The sequence below is a fragment of the Mustela nivalis genome, assembly GCF_964662115.1.
Source record: "Mustela nivalis genome assembly, chromosome: 16".
Lineage (NCBI taxonomy): Eukaryota > Metazoa > Chordata > Mammalia > Carnivora > Mustelidae > Mustela > Mustela nivalis.
In genome coordinates, this window is record NC_139035.1 from 27,918,648 (window position 1) to 27,942,718 (window position 24,071).

Here is a 24,071-nt window from a genome sequence, read left to right on the forward strand (position 1 = left end):
AGTGGGCTGGCTCAGGGGAGCATGCAACTCTTGATCTCGGGGTTATGACTTCGAGCTCCATGTTGGGTGACTTAAAAGTAAAATCTTAAAAAAAAAAAAAAAAGAAAAGAAAAAGGAATACCTAATATTATATTTGAAGGAATAGAGAAGAGATCTGGATTACTGGCCAAGAGTTGAGGGTTGTAATATTAATTAGTATATAAAAAACTAACTGTATAACAACAGTTTCAAAAAAGACAGTTAATAATATCAAGGGGGGAAAAGTTCTACATAGTTATCATAGCTTACTACTTGGCTTAGCTGTTAATAGTTTTATATAATTGTAATAAAACATTTTATCTTACAGGCTCCTGGCTGGCTCAGTCAGTGGAGCATGTGACTCTTGATCTTGGGATTGGGAGTTTGAGCCCCACATTGAGTGTAGAGATTACTTAAAAATAAATAAAATCTTCCAAGAAATAAAGAACATTTTATAATAGGACCTAAAGCTTGAAATTCAGAAGTAGAAAGGTAGCATGTGTATAGATCTAGAATCCCAAATGAACTGATGAAAGAGCTGAGAAGTGCTATCTCTGCAGAGAAATGGCTGAGATGAAACAGAGTCTGCTCATTTTACTTTTAAACCTTATGAATGGAGTGCCTGGGTGGCTCAGTCAGTTAAAGCCTCTGCCTTCAGCTCAGGTCATGATCCCAGGGTCCTGGCTTCGAGCCCCCAGTTGGGCTCCTTGCTCAGTGGGGAGTCTGCTTCTCCCTCTGCCTCTGCCCCTCCTCCTCACTCTTGCTCTATCCCAAATAAATAAATAAAAATGTTTTTTGAAAAAAACTCACGAAACTCTTTTTCTCCTTAGAGGCATGTGTATCTTTAATAAAAACAAACACTAAAAAAAGAAGAAAAAGAAGAAGAAGAAGGATATAGTGAAAGTTATGTCTAACAAATTAATCAGATATAAATGGCTTTCTTGAGAGGAAAACTGACAACCCTCTCATCACAATAAGGTATTTTCATGTTAGGGCGCCTGGGTGGCTCAGTGGGTTAAGCCGCTGCCTTCGGCTCAGGTCATGATCTCAGGGTCCTGAGATCGAGTTCCGCATTGGGCTCTCTGCTCAGCAGGGAGCCTGCTTCCCTCTCTCTCTCTCTGCCTGCCTCTCTGCCTACTTGTGATCTCTGTCTGTCAAATAAATAAATAAAATTTTTTAAAAAAAAGGTATTTTCATGTTAGTGTCCATTTTATAAAGCCATTATTTCTTTAATTTTTAAAGATTTTTTAAAAGATTTTATTTATTTATTTGACAGAGAGATTATAAGTAGGCAGAGGCGGGGGAGGAGGGGGGAAACAGGCTCCCTGCTGAGCAAAGAGCCTGATGCAGGGCTGGATCCCAGGACCTGGACCAAAGGCAGAGGCTTTAACCCAGGTGCCGCAGGTTTTTATGTTATTTGTCAAACAATAGAGCATCATGGTAAACTTTTGAGCAGAAAGGAACCATTTGTCCTCGCAAGTGGGTTGAAAAGAAACAGATTGAAAATGGCTTAGGAAATAGACACAACAGAACTTGGTGACTGATTGCTAGATGGGTGGGGGCAGTGATAATCCAGGTGTATGAAAGGGAGAGTCATGGATGGTTCCCAGGTGTCTGCCTGGGAGTACCTGGAGGGCTGGTGGTATCATTTTCTGAAACAGCAGACATAGAGAAGGAATAGAATTGGAAAGACAGGAAAGAATGTAAGTTTGATTTGAGACATGATCAAATAAAGTACCTATGGGACATCCAAGCAGAGAATGGCAGCAAGATTGAGAGAACAAGAGTTCACCAAAAGATTTGGCCTTGAAAAAGATCATCAGGAATGTAACACAGAAATAAGATGATCAGAGGGAAGGGAGCAGAAGGCTCCCTTCCTAGGGACAGACCTGCTTTGCTAAATCCACACAGAGAGGCCACACTTCAAAAGTCTATGGGAAGGTTGACAATTATGACTTGGAGAGGCTGAAAAATGCTGAGTTAACTCTACCACGAGGGTGGATGAAGGATTAAGAGAAAGCGAGAGATGGAAGGCTGGTAACATTTGAGGAAGGAGGACAATGTTCAACTGGGAATTTATTTATTTATTTATAGAATTTTTTTTCTTTTTTTTTTTAAGATTTTTTTTATTTATTTGACAGACAGAGATCACAAGTAGGCAGAGAGGCAGGCAGAGAGAAAGGAGAAAGCAGGCAAGCAGGCTCCCCACTGAGCAGAGAGCCCGATGTGGGGCTCAATCCCAGGACCCTGGGATCACGACCTGAGCCGAAGGCAGAGGCTTAATTCCCAGTGGAGGGGCACCTGGGTGGCTCAGTCTGTAAAGTGTCCGCCTCTTGATTTCAGCTTAGATTATGGTCTCAGGGTCCTGGGATTGAGCCCCCTGTCCTGCTCTGCGCTCAGCACAGAGTCTGCTTGTTTCTCTCCCTCTACTGCTCCCCTGTTCTCTCTCCCTCCCTCTCTCTCTCAAATAAATGAATAATTACAATCTTACTTAAAAAAAAAAAAAGAAAGAAAAAGGGGTGCTTGGGTGACTCAGGGGTTAAAGCCTCTGCCCTATGACACTTCACCTTCTTCTTTTCATGAAATCTCTAGTAAAAACTGGCCTTCCTTCTCTGTATCTTGTAGAGATTTGTTTTTGTGGACATACCAAAAAATAATTGTGTCTCCAGATTTGTATAGGAAGAAGCCAGACATGCTCCGTGGAAGGATGGCTACTTGTCTATAGGTATCATCAGCAAAGTATTGGGGGAAGGATGTGCAAATGTCTGTGGTGATGACTAATACCAAGCAGAACCCAAAGAAGTCACTGTGGTTATGCAGGAAGTGCTCTGATGATCTCGATTTTTAAAACATGGTTTTTGTAGTTGGTGGTGGTAGTGGTGGTGTTCCTCTGTTCCTCTATTGCTGGTTTTTTTTTTTTTAAAGAATTTATTTATTTATTTGACAGAGAGAGATCACAAGTAGGCAGAGAGGCAGGCAGAGAGAGAGAGGAGGAAGCAGGCTCCCCGCTGAGCAGAGAGCCCAATGTGGGACTTGATCCCAGGACTCCAGGATCATGACCTGAGCCAAAGGCAGTCGCTTAACCAACTGAGCCACCCAGGTGCCCTGTTTTTGTATTTTTAATCAAGAAATAATTTATATATAATATTATATTAATTCCCAGTGTACAACATATTGTAATATCAATTTCTAACAAAAAATACGAAAGATAGAAAGTAGAGTCCAGAGTCAAGAGCAAATGTAAGAGAGTGGCTCCAGCATTAAATTACCAGGAAGGGTGGAACCTGCTAGACTAAGCCTTGAAGAAAATGCTAAGAAGGGTGTGAAGAAAAAGGAACCAGCCCACTTCGTGAGTCCAGCGGCAATGTTAGTTCATGGTCGCTGCCTTTGTGTCAACGAAGTGCGCATCAACTGTGGTTTGTCAGGATTCTCCCCCCATTCTAACAGCACCACCTTCAAAGCCCCAGGCTCCTGGTCTGCTTTCCTTCATATCCCCGCCCCTGTCGGGAGGTGAAATTGCATCCTGTACCAATTAATTTGTTTGTTGTCCATCTCCCTCATTCTAGGCAAACTCCCGGAGAAAGGGAAGTTTGTCTTCAATATTCTGTCTTGAATTGTACCCATCATATACAAAGTACTCAAATATTTATCACTCAGGGTGCCTGAGCGGCTCAGTTGTTAAGTGTCTGCCTTCAGCTTAGGTCATGATCTCAAGGTCCTGGGATAGAGCCCCAGACGGGATGGGGCTCCCTGCTCTACGGGAAGCCTGCTTCTCCCTCCCCTACTCCCACTGCTTCCCTTCCCTCTCTCGCTGTCTCTCTCTCTCTCTCTCTGTCAAATAAATAAATAATAAATTCTGTAAAAAAATAAATAAATAGGACTTCCTCTTTTCTGGCCAGAACCATGGAGGGTGCAGAAGAGAAGAAAATGAAGGTTTCTGCTGTGCCAGAAACCCTTAAAAAGAAGAGAAGGAATTTCACAGTGTTGAAGAAGAAGTTTGCTTAAAAGATGCTTCAAAAGGCAAGGAGGAAGCCTATCTATGAAAAAGCTAAGCACTACCACTAGGAATATAAGGAGGTGTACAGAACTGAGATTCGAATGGCGAGGATGCCAAGAAAACCTTTGGTTTTCCACAGAACTGAGATTCGAATGGCAATTTCTACAGTACCTGCGGAACCCAAACTGGAGTTTGTCATCAGGATCAGCGGTATCAAGGTGCGAGCCCAAAGGTTCAAGTTGCAGCTTCTTTGCCTTCACCAGATCTTCAATGGCACCTTTGTTAAGTTTAACAAGGCTTCAGTTAACACGCTAAGGATTATGGAACCATATACAGCATGGGGGTACCCAAACCTGAAGTCGGGGAATGAATTGATCTACAAGAGGGGTTATGGCAAAATCCACAAGAAGCAAATTGACCTGACAGATGACACACTGATTGCCCGATCTCTTGGTAAATACCACGTCGTCTGCGTGGAGGATCTGGTTCATGAGATTGAAAGACCCCTATCCCCTTGCTAAAGGCTTGTTTTAGCAACCTATTGCTTCCATAGCCGGATGGCAACACATACCAGGATGTCTATTGTCTGTGATCACCCGGTCTGTCAAAGAAAAGACAAATGAGGAATAGAGTGTACCTGGGACTTTCCAGAGTGCTGAGCCAAGGCCCACCAGAACAAACCATTGTGTCCTTGCCTTAAACCCAGTGCCTGACAATGCTTGATTTAAATTTACCAATCAGATTCCTGTAACCATGCATCTGCTTCTGTAAGCTTGCTTCCTGCCACCCCAACCCTGCCCTATATAATCTGTTCCCCAACCTAGCCCGGCACGCTCAGTCCACAAAGGCTGATGCGTCCGCAGGCGCCTGTGTAACCAATAAACCTCTTGCAGTTTGCATCCAGTGGAGGCGTGCTGTTCGATTCTTGGGTGAGGCTCCAGGGTCTTTCAAGATCTATACTGCTGGAAAACGTTTCAAAGAAGCAACTTTCTAGGGCCTTTCAGATTATCTTCTCCACGAGGCAGGGAATGAAGAAAAAGACCACCCATTTTGTAGAAGGTGGAGATGCTGGCAACGAGGAAGACCAGATCAATAGGCTTATTGGAAGGATGAACTAAGGTATCTACCTTGATTGTTTTTGTAATCTGGTCAGTTAATGAATGACTAATCTCAAATGGAATAAATAAATAAATAAATAAATAAATAAATAAATAATAGTTCTCATTCAATGAATCAATTAATATTTTGTTTCTGCCTTTCGTCAGAAATGACCTCTGAATTAAAATAAGCAGGAGTGGGGCACCTGGGTGGCTCAGTAGGTTGAGCAACTGCCTTCAGCTCAGGTCGTGATCCCAGAGGACTAGGATTAGGTCCTGCATCAGGCTCCCAGCTCCGTGGGGAGTCTGCTTCTCCCTCTGCCCCTCTCCTCTCTCATGTTCTCTCTCGCTGTCTCTCTCTCAAATAAATAAATAAAATCTTTAAAAAAGTAAAACAAAATAAGCAGGAAAATTGGTTAAGAAGGAATTCAAGTGCAAAGGAGTGTAAGTTTGTATCAAGGTCTTTGAAGTAGTGATAATAGAGATAATTTCTGAGGACTAGGCAGGTGTGCCTCAGGGCCCACCTTGGAGCGCTGGGCTAAGCACTTAACCTACCTTATCTAATATAATCTTCAAAGCAACTATTATTATTCCCATTTTATAGATAAATTAGAAGCTAAGCTAAGCAAAGGTGACTTGTCCAGTCTGGCTCTGCACCCCAAGGCTCAAACCCAGGTCTCTCTGGCTTCGCAGCCTGTGTCTTTAAGCACTCTGTGATTTTGCCTCATGCAATTAAAATAACATTTCTATACTATATTTAAATTCCTTGGGGCCCAATCAAATTATCTACTAGGATCCTAAGATTATTGAACTGCTCTTTGTAATTATTAAGGAATTAGAAAAATAGGCTAGGTGTTAGAAGGCTGATGATGGGTAAACGTACTTAAGATTTTTTTGTACTTATTACGATTGTTAAGGAGAGTGAAGTGTAGGGGTGCCTGGGTGGCTCAGTGGGTTAAAGCCTCTGCCTTAGGCTCAGGTCATGATCCCAGGGTCCTGGGATCGAGCCCCGCATCGGGCTCTCTGCTCAGTGGAGAGCCTGCTTCCTCCTCTCTCTCTGCCTGCCTCTCTGCCTACTTGTGATCTGTCTGTCAAATAAATAAATCTTAAAAAAAAAAAAAAAAAAGAAGAGTGAAGTGTAAAATGAGGGACCACAAATTATATAGTTCAGTTGTACTATCTACATAACATTCTTGGTATTTGAAATACTTTAAAACTAGCCATTTCTGTTTGTACACTATCTACAACCTCCTTCTGGCTTCTCCCACACATATTTTTTTTTTTTTTAAGATTTTATTTATTTGTCAGAGAGAGAGAGAGAGAAAGAGCACAGGCAGACAGAGTGGCAGGCAGAGGCAGAGGGAGAAGCAGGCTCCCTGCTGAGCAAGGAGCCCAACGTGGGACTCGATCCCAGGATGCTGGTCATGACCTGAGCCGAAGGCAGCTGCTTAACCAACTGAGCCACCCAGGCATCCCTCCCACACATATTTTGATTATCTGCTTGGCCCCCAAAGAAATTTTACCATATAATCCCTGAAAACTATAGAAATCTGTCCCAGGAAAAATCAAGGGCACACCCGTTGTTTAGGACCATTTTTTTTCCTAAAAGTAGTAATTGATCATTAAGAGCCACTAAGGTTTACTACAAACTCATAAGACCAAATTAATTTTCAAAGTTATTATGTTGGGTCCATGGTCAAAGGAGCGAGACTGATATAAAGTGAAGGTCAAGCAAAACTTCATTTCGCGCCAAGCATCGAGAATCAAACTGACCAGGCAGGGCCGTCTCTTGCAAAGAGACGACCTCTCTCTGCCTCACAGACTAGCTTTTAAGGGCAAAGGCCATGTGATTGAGCCTGGCCACGCACAGGTGGCCAATGAGATTGTAACACTGAGAAAGCTGCACAGTCCTGCTAGGTCACACATAAGTGACCAATTGAATTACAATTTACCCTATAGTAGATATTTGAACTAGCCTATCACCTTGGTCAGAATTGGTGCCCAAAGGACACCCAAAGGGCGGGGCCCATCTCCTCCTTGGTAGCTAGGGAGATGGTATGCGCCCCCACCAATTGGATACCTCCATCTGGCCTGACCCACACTTGTATTTGGGCTTTGTTACCTGGGACTGGTTTCCGGGACTTGTTTTTAAGTAAGTTCCCTGAAGGGGGGCTGGGCAGGGTCAGGATGGAGCTGCTCTGGCTAAATAGGCCCTTGCATTTATAGATTCTAAATGATAAGGAGTGGTGGCAGCCTAAACAGAAACGAAGAGTAGATTTTTAAAACGGAAGAACACTTTTCATTGTCCGTCTTGGAGTGCACTTTGAATTTCATAGGTCTGAGATTTCGTGGGTGATGGAGACCTTGCTGAGAAAAAGGCAGGAACACTGAGCATATGAAACAGATTCTAACCAAGTGAGCCTGACCTGCAGAGTTCTTTTTTTTTTTTTTTAAGATTTTTAAAATTTATTTGATTTGTTTTATTTATTTGATGCGGGGCTCCATCCCTGGACCCTGGGATCATGATCTGAGCTGAAGGCAGAGGCTTTAACCCACTGAGCCACCCAAGCGCCTCCGCAGAGTTTCTTGAAGATTCTCTGAGATGATGTGAAACCATCTTCCCAGGCTTTATTGTGACAGAGAGAAATCAGCTGCCTTTGTTCCCAATTACCACATGACACTGAATTCAGCTGCCTTTTGGAATCCAAGCTCAGCCATGCCCCACACATGACTCAGCCATTGCTTGCCATCATTAGTGCATCTTGGCATGTTGAACCCATTAATTCACCACTTAACAAAAATTTGCTCCCTCTCTCAAGTTTTGGGTTAGTTGACTGGTTTTCTTCAGTTTCCCAACAGCAATGAGAAACAGATTTTTAGGCTGTAAGGTTCCCTTTCTCCCTTTACCTTTGGTTTTCCACCGACTTGAAACTTGAGGGAACAGAATTAAGTTTCAAACCATTGTTCCAGTTAGCTATTTTTCTCCAACGGTTTTGATAGGAAATACTGAATTTTTGACTTTTTTTTTTAAGATTTTATTTATTTACTTGACAGACAGATCACAAGTAGGCAGAGAGGCAGGCAAAGAGAGAGGAGGAAGCAGGCTCCCTGCTGAGCAGAGAGCCCGATGCGGGGCCCCATCCCAGGACACTGAGATCATGACCTGAGCCAAAGGCAGAGGCTTTAACCCACTGAGCCACCCAGGCGCCCCATGACTTTTTAACAATAACAAAATGCATCAAAAGATGTTAAACTTCTCCATCTTTAGCGAGAAGTGAAATGTAATTACTAGAGATGAAATAACATATATACATGCTAGCTGGGGAGAGGGCAAGAGTGAGAGATGGGGGAGAGTAAGAGGAAGGCTGGAGATGGGGATTCTCTAGCTGATAGCCTAGTTTGCTCAGGACTTTTTTAAAGCATTAAAAATATTTCTACTGACAACAAAATACAATTTTATTTTATATATATTTTTTTAAGATTTATTTATTTATTTGACAGAGAGCACAAGCAGGGGGAGCAGCGAGCTGAGCAGGGATCCATGAGGCACTTGGTCACTCGATCCCAGGACCCCAGGATCATGACCTGAGCCAAAGGCAGGCGCTTAACTGACTGAGCCACCCAGGCACCCCCAAAATACAATTTTAAAGTGTAAAGTATATGTAGTACTATATATCACTGCTGTATACATTAAAATAATTTACTATTAAAAAGATTTTCTCTATATACACTTAAAAACTTATGTATTTTATTATTTTTAAGACTTTATTTGAGAGAGAGACAGAGAGATAGAAAGAGCATGAGGCGCAGAAAGGACAGAGGGAGAGGGACAAGCAGACTCCCAGCTGAACTGGGAGCCCAACGCAGGGCTGGATCCCAAGATCCTGAGATCATGACCTGAGCCAAAGTCTTTGAAAAAGGAAAACATTCAGAATGTATTTTAACTCCAGTTAATAGGACACAAAAAAGTGATAGTTAAAGGTGCACAGGTAGCTCAATCCATTAGCTGTCCAGCTCTTGGTTTCAGCTCAAGTCGGGATCTTGGAGTGGAAAGTTCAAGCCCTGCGATGGGCTCCACCCTGGGCTTGGAACGTACTTTAAATAAATAAATGAAACCTAAGAATGATTGTTAACCAAAGTAAAGAAACTCAAAATCCACAAAAAGCAAAAGTAACATGAATTAAAATACCCAAACCCCTGGAGAGTCAATTCCATTAATTTCATTTCTCAGAAGTGAATTCTCTGGGTTACAGACTGAACAGATCCCTTGTTTCTTCTCACTTCAAACATAGTTGCACTTCTGCCCCTGCACTGCTCATTTTCTTCTTCCCATAAGTACTTGGGAGAAACGGGAAAAAAAGAAAAAAAAAAAAAGAAGAACCAATATTTTAGCTTTTGAACGTTCAAGAGGACCGTACTCTATAGGGTATATGGTGAACATGGCCAGGAGTGCAGACTCACAACTTCGAAACCAAAACTCTCTAGAAATTGCTGACAGCTGATAAGGGCCACTCTTCCAGAAGGTCATGCTCCCTTTCTGGGATAGTTCTCACCCCATAACAGGTCAACGCGTGGTTATAAAACTTGATATCTTGGCTCAAGGTGGGACAACTCTGTAGGGACTTCCAGCTCCAGGACTCCTTGAGCGACCAGCTGAGGCCTCTGTTGCGGCTTCACCAAGATCAACTTACCCCACTGACCCCCCTCCCCTACCGTGTTCTCCCTGAGAGTTAGTCCCCAATAAGCCTTTGTCCACAAACAGCCATCTAAACTCTGCTTCCCGAGAAGCACTGGGAACCATATGGGATGATTCTCCCCCAGCAGACATGAACAGATTTATCTTGATATGTCTGTATTCTTTCTCTCATCCTGTCCCTTTAATCTGCCAGTGTTTTTGTTGTTGTTGTTTCTTTTAAGTTCCTATAGCAGCATGTTGCAGATAGTTCAGGACCTAGGATACAGAATGTTAACAGTAGCAGGAAATGAAAGCGAGATTATTCCTTGCCTATTTTATAGCTATCCAAAACAATATTCCTGACTCTGTGAGGTAGGGGAGAAGATGGTCTGTAATATTAAGTATGGCTGATGAACTTTCATGAAGATCAAACTTACGACCTTGGCATTATTTTGCCATGTTTCACCCAGCTGAGCTAATGGGCTCACGCAGAAAATTTGGAAGTGTGATTTAAAAACTGTTTCTGTGGATGCGTGAATGGCTCAACTGGTTAAGAATCTGCCTTTGGCTCAGGTCATGATCCCAGGGTCCTGGGATCAAGCCCCACATCAGGTTCCCTGCTTAGTAAGAGTCTGCTTCTCTCTCTGCCCCTCCCTTCCCTGCTCATGCTCTCTCTCAAAATTAAATAAATAAAATCTTAAAAAAAAGAAAGAAAAAGAAGAAGACAGAGACAATGTAGGGAGAAGAAAACTCTTTAAAACTCCGAAACTCAGGGGCGCCTTTGTGGCTCAGTGGGTTAAGTGTCTGCTTTCAGCTCAGGTCATGATCCCAGGGTCCTCGAGCCCTGCATTGGGCTCTCTGACCAGCGAGAAGCCTGCTTCTCCCTCTTCCTCTCCCTCTGGCTGCCTGCCACTCCTGCTGCTTGTGCTTTCTCTATCAAATAAATAAATAAAATACATATTTTAAAGATTTTATTTATTATTTGACAGAGAGAGACACAGCGAAAGAGGGAACACAAGCAGGGAGAGTGGCAGTAGGAGAAGCAGCCACTGATGCGGGCTCAATCCCAGGACCCTGGGATCATGAACTGAGCCGAAGGCAGATGCTTAAAGACTGAGCCACCCAGGCGCCCCATAAATAAAATCTTAAAAAAAAAAAAAAAAAAAAACGAAAACCAACTCCAAAACTCAGAGAAGAAATTATATGACATTCATTTAAAATACAAAACAAAACAGAAACAGAGAACACAGAAGATAGCCTAGAAATTAAAAATAAATAGCCACAATAGTAATGTAATTAGAAGGGTTGGAAAAGGCAATTAATGAAATCGCCCAGCAAGCAAAGAAAGACAGGAGAAAATAAAAGACATGAAAGGATCCATACAAAAAGACCAAAATCCAAATTGTGGAATTCCTGCAAAAGCAAAGAGTATGGGCGCCGGGGTGACTCAGTCAGTTAAGCGTCTGACTCTTGATTTCAGGTCAGGTCATGATCTCAGGATTGTGAGACGGAGCCCCAGGCTGGGCTCTGTGCTCAGTGCAGAATCTGCTTGTCCCTCTTCCCTCCCCCACTCTCTCCCCCCAAAAAATAAATAAATAAAATCTTAAAAACAAAAACGAGAGAGTAAATACTGTCAGGATGAACAAACTGTCAGGAATAACCCTAGAAAATTCTCCAGACCCAAATGACAGGAGCCTGTAAGTGGAAAAAGCCCAGATACTCTGAGCAATGAAAACATTTTCATACAAAGGTTTGTCACTCTGCAAGAGATAAAGATTCTAAAAGCTTCCAAAGAGGAAAAGATGGGTCCTAGACAAAGGAACAAGGGAGAGAATGACGCCACAGTTCTGTTATCAGCACTGAATGGTCCAAGACGTGAGAATTCTGAGGGAAATGCCTGTTCAACCAGAAGATAGATTAAAGAAAATGGTAATTGGGGCGCCTGGGTGGCTCAGTGGGTTAAAGCCTCTGCCTTTGGCTCAGGTCTGATCCCAGTGTCCTGGGATAGGAGTCCCGCATCAGGCTCTCTGCTCCGCCGGGAGCCTGCTTCCTCCTCTCTCTCTCTCTGTCTGCCTCTCTGCCTACTTGTGATCTCTGTCAAGTAAATAAATTAAAAAAAAAAAAGAAAAGAAAGAAAATGGTAATTGTTTCGGAGGTAATCACTGGGAGGTAGTCTGAAGGGGTGGGGCAAGAAACTACTGTTTGTCCTTCTAACTTTTTTGGTGCTATTGATTGATTGATTTTCATGTATTTGTGGATGCAGAAAATGTATTTTTTGTCCAACCTTCTCTAGATTTTACTAAAGATGGACTCCAACAGAAAAGGGATAGAGATTATATAGAGGAAGGCATGGAATCCAGGAACCCATGCAATGCAGCCCTGAAGAAGCAGGTCTATAGAACAATCAATATCAACTGAAACAAACAGATGCTTCCCCATGTGAGTCTCTAGGAAAATGAAAGAACTGGCTGATTTTCTGTTGCATAGGAGCATTTGGGGAAAACTGATGATAGATGGACTGAGCATCTGTTTGAGCTGTTGTAACAATTTTAAAGTCCTATTATCTTTATTTTTATTTTAATTTTAAAAGTCCTCGAGAAGTGGGGCACCTACGTGGCGCAGCCGTGAATCATGAGACTCGGTTTTCTGCTCAGGTCTGGTTCCAGGTTCCTGGGATCGAGGCCCCCTTGGGCTTCCCACTCAGCGCACAGAGTGGGCTTGGGTTTCTCTCTCCCTCTTTCTCTGCTCCTGCCTGCTGCGCCTGTGCTCCCTCTGTCTCATGGAAATAAATAAATAAATCTTTTTTAAAAAGTACTCAAGAAGTGCAAAAAGAAGAAATATAACCCTAGTAGTTTGGAGTACTAAAGTGAACAGTATTTATATGGGCATAATATAAACACAGATTAGCTGAAATAAAAATTATGATATAATTAATCACATTGGAAGAGTAGGAAGTGGATGGAAGGGTTATAAAAAGATTTAATCCACTTTATGGTAAATTTCACAAAGTCAGGGATTTGTCTGTTTTGTCATCTGTGGTATCCCCAAAACACATAGCGGTATCTGGCATATAGCATGTACTCAACTAATATGTATACATCTGGGGGCACATGGGTGGCTCAGTGGGTTAAAGCCTCTGCCTTTGGCTCAGGTCATGATACCAGGGTGCTAGGATCGAGCCCCGCATCAGGCTCTCTGCTCAGCGGGAAGCCTCCTTCTCTCCCCCTCTCTCTGCCTGCCTCTCTGACTAATTATTATCTCTGTCTGTCAAATAAATAAATAAAATAAAATAAAATACATATCCATCTGTTACCATCTACCATGCCAGGAAGTCACTGGCTGCTGTCTTCAAAGTGGTAAATCAAGAGGAAACATTATAAGGCTATCATCTAGGAATATGGAAATACTTATATACACAAACAGCTAACACGGTTTAAAAGAAAAAAGTATTTTATTTTCTGAGGCAATCACTGGGAGGTAGTATGAAGGGGTGGGACAAGAAACTGTTGTTTGTCTTTATAACTTATTTGGTGCTTCTGGATTTTTTTAAGAAATTTTGCATATGTAGTAAATACTTTGGCTAAATTTTTAAATGGAGCAAAATAGATGTGAGTTTAAAACAAAATAATTCTCTCTAATGAAATTTGTTGTTGTTGTTGTTTTTTGTTGTTGTTAGAGAGAGAGAGAGAGATACAGAGCGCAAGCACAGGTAGATAGAGTGGCAGGCTAGAGGCAGAGGGAGAAGCAGGCTCCCTGCCGAGCAAGGAGCCCAATGTGGGACTCGATCCCAGGACGCTGGGATCATGACCTGAGCCGAAGGCAGCCGCTTAACCAACTGAGCCACCCAGGCGTCCCTCTAATGAAATTTTTTAAAAGAAAGTATTTTTTATTTTTTTTAAAGGTTTTATTTATTTATTTGACAGACAAAGATCACAAGTAGGCAGAAAGAGAGGGGGAAGCAGGCTCCCTGCTGAGCAGGGAGCCCAATGTGGGGCTCAATCCCAGGACCCTGGGATCATGACCCAAGCCGAAGGCAGAGGCTTTAACACACTGAGCCACCCAGGCACCCCTAAAAGAAAGTATTAAACAGTAGAATCTGGACACAAAATGGTCCCAGGTCCTTTATAAAGAATAAAGAAAAAAAATTTATATATATACACATACACACACACACACATATATATATTTTTATAAAAAAATTTTTGGTATATATTATATATAAATTTATATGTATACACATATATATGTGTGTGTGTGTATGTGTATATATATATACATTTCTATATATACATTTATTGTCTCAGTCATTCTTACCTTTTCTAACCTTTTCTAGCAAACCTTTTGTCAAGGAGACACAAAAGCAAGTGCGATTTTGGTTGGCATATATATATATATATATATATATATATATGTATGTATGTGTGTATATATATATATGCCAACCAAAATTGCACTTGCTTTTGTGTCTCCTTGACAAAAGGTTTGTTAGAAAAGGTAAGGATGACTGAGCCAATAAAACTCAAGTTTTAATGCACTGCCCTTGAATGGTGTGAGCTTATGATGAATTTAGACAATGGACTGGTGGTGATTTATTTATTTATTTATTTATTTATTTGGCTTCTGATTTAAGTTGGCTTTATGACAGTGGGCAAGGTTAAATTATGCCTTACTATGCAATTATGGCTAGTTTAAGTTATTGTACTGCTGAGCAAATGACATATTTATTCATTTCATCATGTTAAGAATTCTAGGCTATTTTTTAAATGGAGCAAATGTAAGGTAGAATTAATCAACTCTTTTGCCTTAGCTTTGGTGCTAAAACTTAAACAATTATTATTATTATTTATTTATTTATTTTTAAGTAGGCTCAACACAGTGCTTGAACTCAAGACCCTGAGATTAAGACCTGAGCTGGGGGATGGCTGGGTGGCTCAGTTGATTGGGCGTCTGCCTTCAGGTCAGGTCATGATTCCAGGGTCCTGGACTCTCATCCCACTTTGGGCTCCTTGCTCAGCGTGGATCCTGCTTCTCCCTCTGCCTGCAGCTCCCCCTGCTCATGATCGTGCTCTCTCTCTCTCTCTCTTTCTGGCAAATAAATAAACAAAATCTTAAAAAAAAAAAAAAAAGACCTAAGCTGAGACCAACCAGGTGTTCAACCTACTCAACCCAGGCACCCCAAAACTTTAACAATTCTTATGGGTTTTTCCATGTTCCCACCAAACTGGATGTTTGCCGTTTTCCTTCCCCTCTAACACCCATAACGTATGTCTTTTGAGTAGAACTCCAGTAGGTTATTTGGCTACAGTTTATAAAACAAAGCAGAGGCTTTAAAATCAGAAAATGGCAAGTGTTAATCCTGTTGCTTACTAGCTATGACTGTAAGTCACTTACTTAACTTCTCCAGGCCTCAGTTTCCACACCTTTTTTTTTTTTTTTTAGATTTTATTTATTTGACAGACAGAGATCACAAGTGGGCAGAGAGGCAGGCAGAGAGAAAGGAGAAAGCAGAGAGAGAGAGAAAGAGTGCGTGAGTGGGAGAGGGGCAGTGGGAGAGGGAGGGGCAAGGGGAGAGAGAGAGGGGCAGTAGGAGAAGGAAATAATCTCAAGCAGATTCCCTGCCGAGCTCACAGCCCAAGGCAGGGTCAATCCCACAGTCCTGAGATCACCAAGAATCAGAGGCCTAACCAGCTGAGCCACCCAGGCACCTGTGTTTCCACAGTCTGAAAGCACAGATACCATATGGTACTGTTGATAAATAAGAGGTCAGTGTGTGCTAGGCATTGTAAAGTCTCTGGCATTTGACTTAATAAATGGTGATAGTATTGTTACTTAGAGCTTAGAGATTCTGTTCTTTGATTTTGCGACACAGTTTTCTAATCTTCCCATAACTTTGCCCTATGGCATGTATACATATATTTATTTCATAAATCTAATTTAAATGAATTAAAATTTGGCTTTCAGGATTCTATGAAGCTGTTTCTCTCTCTTTTTTTTTCTTCCATGAGTATCTCTGAGATGACTGTGTTGTTGCTATGGTATTGGGACTTCCTGCAAAGTGTACGCTTCCTGGCCATAATATTTAAGAAGAGGGGTGCCTGGGTGGCTCAGTGGGTTAAAGCCTCTGCCTTCGGCTCAGGTCATGATCCCAGGGTCCTGGGATCGAGCCCCACATCAGGCTATCTTCTCAGCGGGGAGCCTGCTTCCTACTCTCTCTCTGCCTGCCTCTCTGCCTACTTGTGATCTCTGACTATCAAATAAATAAATAAAATCTTTAAAAAAAATATTTAAGAAGAGCCAAGATGATCATTGTTAGAATTGAGTGATGAGTGCATGGGGTCCTTATTATATCATTCTATCTACTTTTGAATATATTTGAAAGTTTCTATACTAAAAATCTAGAATAAAGGTGAGCTTTCAATAAAGGAAAGGATATAAAATCAGTTCCCCTGAGCAAAGCATTTGTTGGTATATATCCTCAGTTGTTTGGCGAGTCAACTTAGAAAAGAAAGAGTCCATTTTCTTGTGAATATTTTCCACTATAGATTCTCTTTTAAAGAGTAGCCTACATGACAATAATGAACATTTAATCTCTCTTTAGCTAAATAGGCCTCAGAGAGCTACACACCTGAAGAAGAGACACTCCAGGGAAATCTAGGTAGGAAGCAAAGTGTTGATGAGTCAGCCTGTGGCACACTTTCTCTGTGTTGATACTAAATCAAAGTTTCAGGTAGTGACAAGAACTGCTTTGTTGCTGAAGCACTTGTCTTGGGAGTGACAATGAGACGGAGGGCGTAGCTATTAATAGACTATACTTCCTTCTTTTTTCTGGTAGGGTTTGTTGCAGAAGTCCAAGAGTGGCTTGTAGAAACCTAGATAAGTCATTATTTGGATAATTATTCTCTTAGTGAAACTCCATTGGTGGTTTTAGTTAAATAAAAAACAGTGCCGCCTGTCCTGCTCTAACCTATTTGACTGGACTATTTATACGTTAAGTTGTGCCAAGCCTACAAAGTCTTGCCTACAAAGGCTGTGTTTTGCTGGTTCTTCAGGTGATTCATCTACTACATACACATAAAAATTATAGTTCAGAAGGTTGTTGTAAGAATTAATTAATGTTTGTTGTGCCCCTTGTGATCCTCAGATGAAAGGCACGAAGGAAAGGTGGTGTGCCTATGTAAAGGAATAGCATCAGTACACATTATAAAGAATGTTGGGATCTTTCTGAAGGAAAGGTGGAGTATGAACTTCAAGTTATTTTTATTAGTGTTTCCAGAAGAATCAAACAGTATTTGGAGGAATATAATGAAATTGAGGAGATTTTCAAGTGAGCCCATAACTGTCAAAAGAAGGTAGTAGCCAGGCACCTGGGTGGCTCAGTGGGTTAAGCCCCTGTCTTCGGCTCAGGTCATGATCTCAGGGTCCTGGGATCGAGTCCCACATCTGGCTCTCTGCTCAGCAGGGAGCCTGCTTCCTCCTCCTCTCTCTCTGCCTGCCTCTCTGCCTACTTGTAATCTCTCTCTGTCAAATAAATAAATAAAACCTTAAAAAAAAAAAAAGAAGGTAGTAGCCAATAATTCTGTTGTAGACTAAGGAAATAAAGTGTTTTTGCTTTTGAATATGTACATATCAAAAAGGGGGAAAGAAAAAAATGAAGAAGAAGAAGGGGGGGAGAGGAGGAGGAAGGAGAAGAAGAAGAACGAGAAGAAGCAGAAGGAGAAGACGAAGGGTAAAAAGCACATGCTTGATGTTCAAAGAAGGCATCCTGAAAACAATAATGAAGATCCCTGATTCTTGAAATTCTTTTCCGACTCAGATAAACATTTATAAACTGGGCAAAAAGAGTTTATCAGAAATATTTAACCTTATGTGACTCCTCGTAGTTTCACATGTGGTTGGGGGAGGAGAGTTCAAAGAAAATGAAGGGAATGCGGGAAGAAAAACTGGTTGAACGTAAATATCAGTGGTCACAGGAGAACCCTGACAGTTACTTTGAACCCTTCCTTCTATTGCATTCCTTCTGAAAATCAAGGCCTAATAATACCTCCTTCTAAGCGTCAGTTCCTCCTGTCCATTCCCACCTGCCTCACATTGGATCCCTCAGCATCTCAGAGGTGGATTACCACAGCAGGCACATGGCTGGCCTCCTTGAACACTCACACTGTAGACCAAATTCATGACACCCAAACCCTGCCACTGCCTTTGAAGGCCAGAGATCATCAACTCTCACCCTGCTGCCCCTCCCACCCCCCACCAACCTAGCCTGCAGTAATCCTCTATTCAGTGGCATTGTTCTCCTTGGAAGTTACTCCTCCTTCATAATCTTTATACCACAGAGATGTTTATTCCTCCCCTCTACCAATCCACGTTTAACCCATTCTTAAATTTTTTTTTTTAAGATTTTATTTATTTATTTGACAGACAGAGATTACAAGTAAGCAGAGAGGCAGGCAGAGAGAGAGGAGGAAGCAGGCTCCCTGCTGAGCAGAGAGCCCGATGTGGGGCTCGATCCCAGGACGCTGGGATCATGACCTGAGCCGAAGGCAGAGGCTTTAACTCACTGAGCCACCCAGGCGTCCCCATTCTTAAATTTTTTTATCAGTTTGCCTGACTGTGGTAGCTCTTAGTCACCTGTATCTTTTTTGGCCTTTTCGGCGTCGGGGCACCTAGAGTTTGTATCACAGATGTTACTGTTTGTTGCTCTTACCTATACAAGTGAGGGCAAGGACCGTCCTTGATAACACATTTAGCATGACAGAGTGAAGCACTTACAAGGAGCACCGGAAGTGTTTGTCTCCGTAAGTGTTTGGCTGATCTTGACTGTGGTCTACTGTCATTTCCCATTTAAACCAGATGATGGGGTCCTCCGAAGAACTCTAGCTTTGGACTCAGACTGAATGAGAATTCCCCCTCTGCCACATACATCCCACCTCTCTTGTATGAATGTGGGTAAGATTTTTATTTTCTGACATCCCCAAAGCTACCGGGACAAATATGAGATATGTCCATCCCACCCCGACCGGTGAGGAAGGCCTCAGTTCTGGGAACAAGAGCTGTCAGGTTGTATCCTCTGACATGGGAGAAAAAAAAAAAATCTTTCATCAGCTTTGTCCTGAGCCTAAAGAAATATTATCTCCCCTCCCCCCACCCCAATTTTTGACTTCTCTTGCTACAACTCTACTCTTACTAATAAACCTTCTGGTTTTTCAGTTTCCCTAATACCAAGAAAAGTAGTCCTAGAAAGAAGATAAGAGTTTCCAGCCTCTGGAAAGGAATGTATCACTTGACATTATGGCTGTTCTGTTATTGTCTTATGAATTGGTCAGTGTGAATTGTCTTTAAGACACTCGTCATCTCTGGGTAATTGAGAAAATCCAATTTATAAAAGGAGCTGAGGCACAGTCATGGGGCAGTGTTGATCCTGCCAAGGATTCTGACGAAGAGGACCTATTAAAGCAGCCAGCTCCTAAGCCATATTTCCACTTAGTCCTCTGGACTGTTATATGCTTCTGCTTGTGAAACCATCTGTCCTGATTTTTGCTACACGAGAGGATCAAGAAAGTAGACTTTAGGGGGAAAAGAAAGAAAAAAAGAAAGTAGACTTTAGAGCCAGCCAGCTTCTGTTTGAATCATGACGTCTTTTTTTTTTTTTTTTTGAGATTTCATTTATTTGCTTATTTGAGAGAGAGCGAGAGAGCACAGTGGGTGGGGGGAGGAGGAGCAGAGAGAGAGGGAGAAGCAGAGTCCCCGCTGAGCAGGGAGCCCAACACAGGGCTTGATCCCAGGACCCCGAGATCATGACCTGAGCCAACAACTTAACCAAATGAGCCACCCAGGCACCCCTTGTGAGGACTAACTTAAAGAACTTGTTGATATTTTGTGAGTATTTGCTACTTTTCCAGTTTGGGATAGATTTCTTTTGGCCACAATTTTGTTTCCCCATAGCAACTAACAGTAATTCCTAAAAACAAAAAGGACCTCTGGTCTTTCTTTCCTGAGGTCATCAAAGATAGTTAGAGAAAGCTGAAGAGGTAGTTTCTAAGATAGCTTCATGAGGAAGAACATACATACATGGGTCATAGCAACTGTGAAGAAAAAAGGAAGACAGGAAGAATCCCATAAAGTTGAGGGAAGGAAAGTTCCTGGAGGTGTCACTGGATCTGCAGAAATCCTTCATGATCCCCTTATGAACCAGAGCGCCTAACGTAACTAAAGGTCTACTCCTTGCTTTCTCTCAGCTCTGCAAAGAGATAGTCTTCAATCCTTCAGTAGGTAATTTGTAATATAAGTATATAAAGTATACTTATAAGTATATATAAAGTATAAAGTATATAATTATTGGTAATATAAATATATATATATATATATGCTCTGATAACTCAGAGCTCATATAACTCAGACAACTCAGATAATTCATACCCAAGAATGTGCAAAACATGCTTTTTTGTGGACATTCTCTGAGGAGATTGAGATACATTGTATTCAGTATATTCTTTGGATGACTTAAAACACTGATGGAATTTTTAGAAAATATACTCCAACCTTCAACATTTCTGAGTCTTCAACATCTTAGAAAAAAGCTCAAAACCAAAGCCATCTTTTGGCTTGATTCCAAAATCTCCACTAAGTGTATTTGAAAATATGTTTTCTCGTTTCCAACTATACTGGACTATTTTTCCCTCCTCTTCTTTGGCAGAGTCCAGATTCTGGAGCCAACTCTCAGGACTCAGTTCTCAGCTCTACCACTTTTTGATAAATGATCTCAGGGCAAGCAACTTAATCTTTCTCTTTCCTCCACTTCCTCATTTATAAAGTGATGATGAGGGGCGCCTGGGTGGCTCAGTGGTTTGGGCTGCTGCCTTTGGCTCGGGTCATGATCTCAGGGTCCTGGGATCGAGCCCCACATCGGGCTCCCTGCTCCGCAGGAAGCCTGCTTCCCTCTCTCTCTCTCTCTGCCTGCCTCTCTGCCTACTTGTGATCTCCGTCTTTCAAATAAATAAATAAAATCTTTAAAAAATAAATAAATAAATAAATAAAAAAGTGATGATGATGATGGTATCACCTATTTATAGGTCTGTTGTAAGAATTAAATTGTCAGTACTTTTAGGACAATGCCCAACACATAGTAAGCCTCAGTATTAGTTGCAAGTGTTACTTTTATTGTTGTCATTTATGTAAATATCTAAAGCTGAGTTTTAATATGGCTTACCCAAAAGGTAAAATGTGGTGTGCATCTGATTCCAAAAGACATGATAGCGTAGATTTATCTGCATAGCCTGCTTTTTCTGGTTCAACATGGTCTTGGTAGAGTTAGTAATCAAAGCCCCCATTTTCCCAGTCACAAACGTAGGTACATGCCATGGGCTGGGCCAATTCCTTCCTCTCCTGCACTTCCTCGAATGTTATGCTGAAGATGGGGTTGAGAGGGAGCCTTTCTTTTTTTTTTTTTTTTTTGCATTAAGTACTGTAAGAATGTAGCCCTGGGACTACCAGCCACATCCTCCTTCCCCTTTGTGCTACAGAAGAGAATGATTCCATCAGTCGATGAGCGGCAGAAAGTCCCAAGAGATGCAGAGAACAAATTTCTCCCTGCCTAAACAATCTAACATAGTTACAGGAGACAATACATTAACCCTTTTAGTAAAACTATTTTGAATGGGGCTTCTACCATTCATGCACGCACACACACACACACACACACACACGCAAATACACACGCAAATACACACAAGCACACACACACACACACGCAAATACACACGCAAATACACACAAGCACACACACACACACACACACACACACACACAGGTCCTGGATTTTCTAGCATAATTCCAATTTCAAACATTCTGTTTTATTATTTCCACAATTACTCCTGCTAATAATAACAACTACTATGTATATCTCTTTGTAAGTGCCAGGCACTGTTCTAAGCATTTTATATGTTGTAACTCAGTTAAAGCTCCCAACTGTGCTACAGAGTAGGTATCGTTATCCTTACTTTACAGATGAAGAAAGAGAGAAACAAAGAGATTAATTAATTTGTGCAAGACCATGTAAATACAAGGTGCAGATAGAATTCAGATCAAGATGGTCTGAATCCAGAGTCCACTTTTTCTGTGCCTAACCTTATGTGCCAGTGGTCACTGGTCATATACATGTCAGTAAGAATTGCACTGTCCATAGTGTTCACTAAGAAGGACATAGGAAGTGGTCCACAGGATACATGTGTAGTAATTTGAAAATGGGGAAGAGGGAAGAACTAATAGGCCAATTATATTCCAGTATCTACTAAATAGAAAGCATACCAGAAAATTACAGTCATCAAAGATTCTCCAGTTTAGGTTAGTTCCTTAGATATTCTTATCCCAAATTCCATTCATTCCCCATGCCATTGTCTGTTCTCTAACCCTCTTTCAACTTTAGGGAAGTCTGACACAATTTTTGTTCATTTCTGGGATTCCTGAAATATTTCATATCTCTACTGTTTTACCTCCCTTTTACTCTGGATCCCGTTGAATTTCAGGTTAATTGCTATCCTCTCCCCCCTTAGAAACAGCCCTGGATCAGGTTGCCAAGAACTTTCTGCTTGCCAGGTCCATTGAGCCTGCATTAGTATATTACCGTATCTGTCTATTACTTAACAAATACTTCTGGGGTTTTCTACAGTGTCCATCTATCCTTCCTTTAAGCTATTGCCCTTAGTCTTTGGACCACCATCTCTCCTCATTCCCTTTTTCTCTCTGACTATCCTTTTTTATATTCTTTTTTATCCTTTGTAGCAGCACCTTCTCCCTTCACCATTAAATACTGATATTCCAGGGGGCACCTGGATGGCTCAGTTGCTACAGCATGCGACTCTTGGTCTCAGGGTCATGAGTTTGAACCCCACTTTGGGTTCTTTTAAAAAAAAGAAAAAAAAATTTTAAAGATTTTTATTTATTTGACAGAGAGAGACACAGCAAGAGTGGGAACACAAGCAGGGGGAGTGGGAGAGGGAGAAGCAGGCTTCCTGACGAACAGGGATCCTGATGTGGAGCCCAGGACCCTGAGATCATGACCTGAGCCGAAGGCAGACACTTAACAACTAAGCAATCCAGGAACCCCCCAAAATTTTTTTAATTAATATTCTAGTTCAACTTTCTAAACTCCAGTCAATTGTTACTTTTTCCAGAAAGTCTTCCCTGTCACCTACCCCCATAGAGTTCATCAAACCTTTATCTGGTCTGGATCTGTGCTTTGCCTGTGCTTGTTGCCCTTGTGCTGTAACATTATTTATCTCTTTCCCTTTGGGCTGAAAATTCCCACAGGGATTTTTTTCTTTTTTCTTTTTTTTTCCCCCATCTCTGTATTTGCAGCACTTAGCAAGTTTTCGCCACAGAGTAGGTTCCCAGCAAATGTTTCTGAAAAAATAAATGGGTTTGTCTGGTTTTCATCTGCAGAATGTTTGCCTATTATAATTCAATTTGACCTTTCTTCTGTAGAATTGGAGAGGTATTATCAGAAAGAAGCCTAGAGATGTAAATCAACCAAGTAAGTCAAAAGACTCTTCGAGATATCCAGTAATGAACTTCTGATATCCAGTATGTCCGAACATCTCTTTTCCTGCTAAATAAATCATTGACTGTGTGTGGGTGTGTATGCTTGTGTGCTCACAGGAAATTAGGGATGAATAGTCCAGAAATCAAAATAGACCCAGAAATCAAAATGCTTGTTTCCTAGTTCTGGTTCTATCACTTATCACTTAGCCTAGTGATTGTGGGTGAGTTATTTAGCTAATCTGAAGTTTGAATTTTTTTAAGAAAGGGAAGGGGGAGGGGTAGAGAGGAGAGGGAGAGAGAGAGTCCTAGGCAGATTCCGTGTCCAGCATGGAGACTGACGTGGGGCTCCACAACCCCACAATCCACAACCCTAAGATCATGACCTGAGCCAAAATCACAAGTTGGGTGCTTAACCCACTGTGCCACCCAGGTGCCCAGCTATTATTTAAAAAAATAAAAATAATAACCTCTGCTCTGCTTAGCTCATAGAGCTGCAATGTAGATAAGATTAAAGAGATTGGACAGGCTTTAAAAATCATTTTAGGTGGTTAAATTGGTTGTAAACAAACAAACAAACAAACAAACATGAACACACTTGGATTATGTCATGGAGTGAATGGTTTATTGGAAAGATACCTAGGGAAACTTTTTAAAAATAGAATAGAAGTAGAAATCTCAGCCCCAAGTTTCAGCCAGCCAGGAAATCAGGAAGTGACACAATAGGGGCACACAGGAACCATGGGAACCT

The 24,071-nt window shown here is 41.6% G+C and overlaps 1 pseudogene across 1 annotated transcript; it reads left to right on the forward strand.

The window, feature by feature from the left end:
* The first annotated feature begins 3,921 nt into the window (after positions 1-3,921).
* On the forward strand, positions 3,922-5,133 carry LOC309849708 (large ribosomal subunit protein uL30-like; annotated as a pseudogene). The gene is made up of 2 exons: positions 3,922-4,509; positions 4,968-5,133. The product of its transcript is annotated as a large ribosomal subunit protein uL30-like (transcript).
* The last annotated feature ends 18,938 nt before the right edge of the window (positions 5,134-24,071 follow it).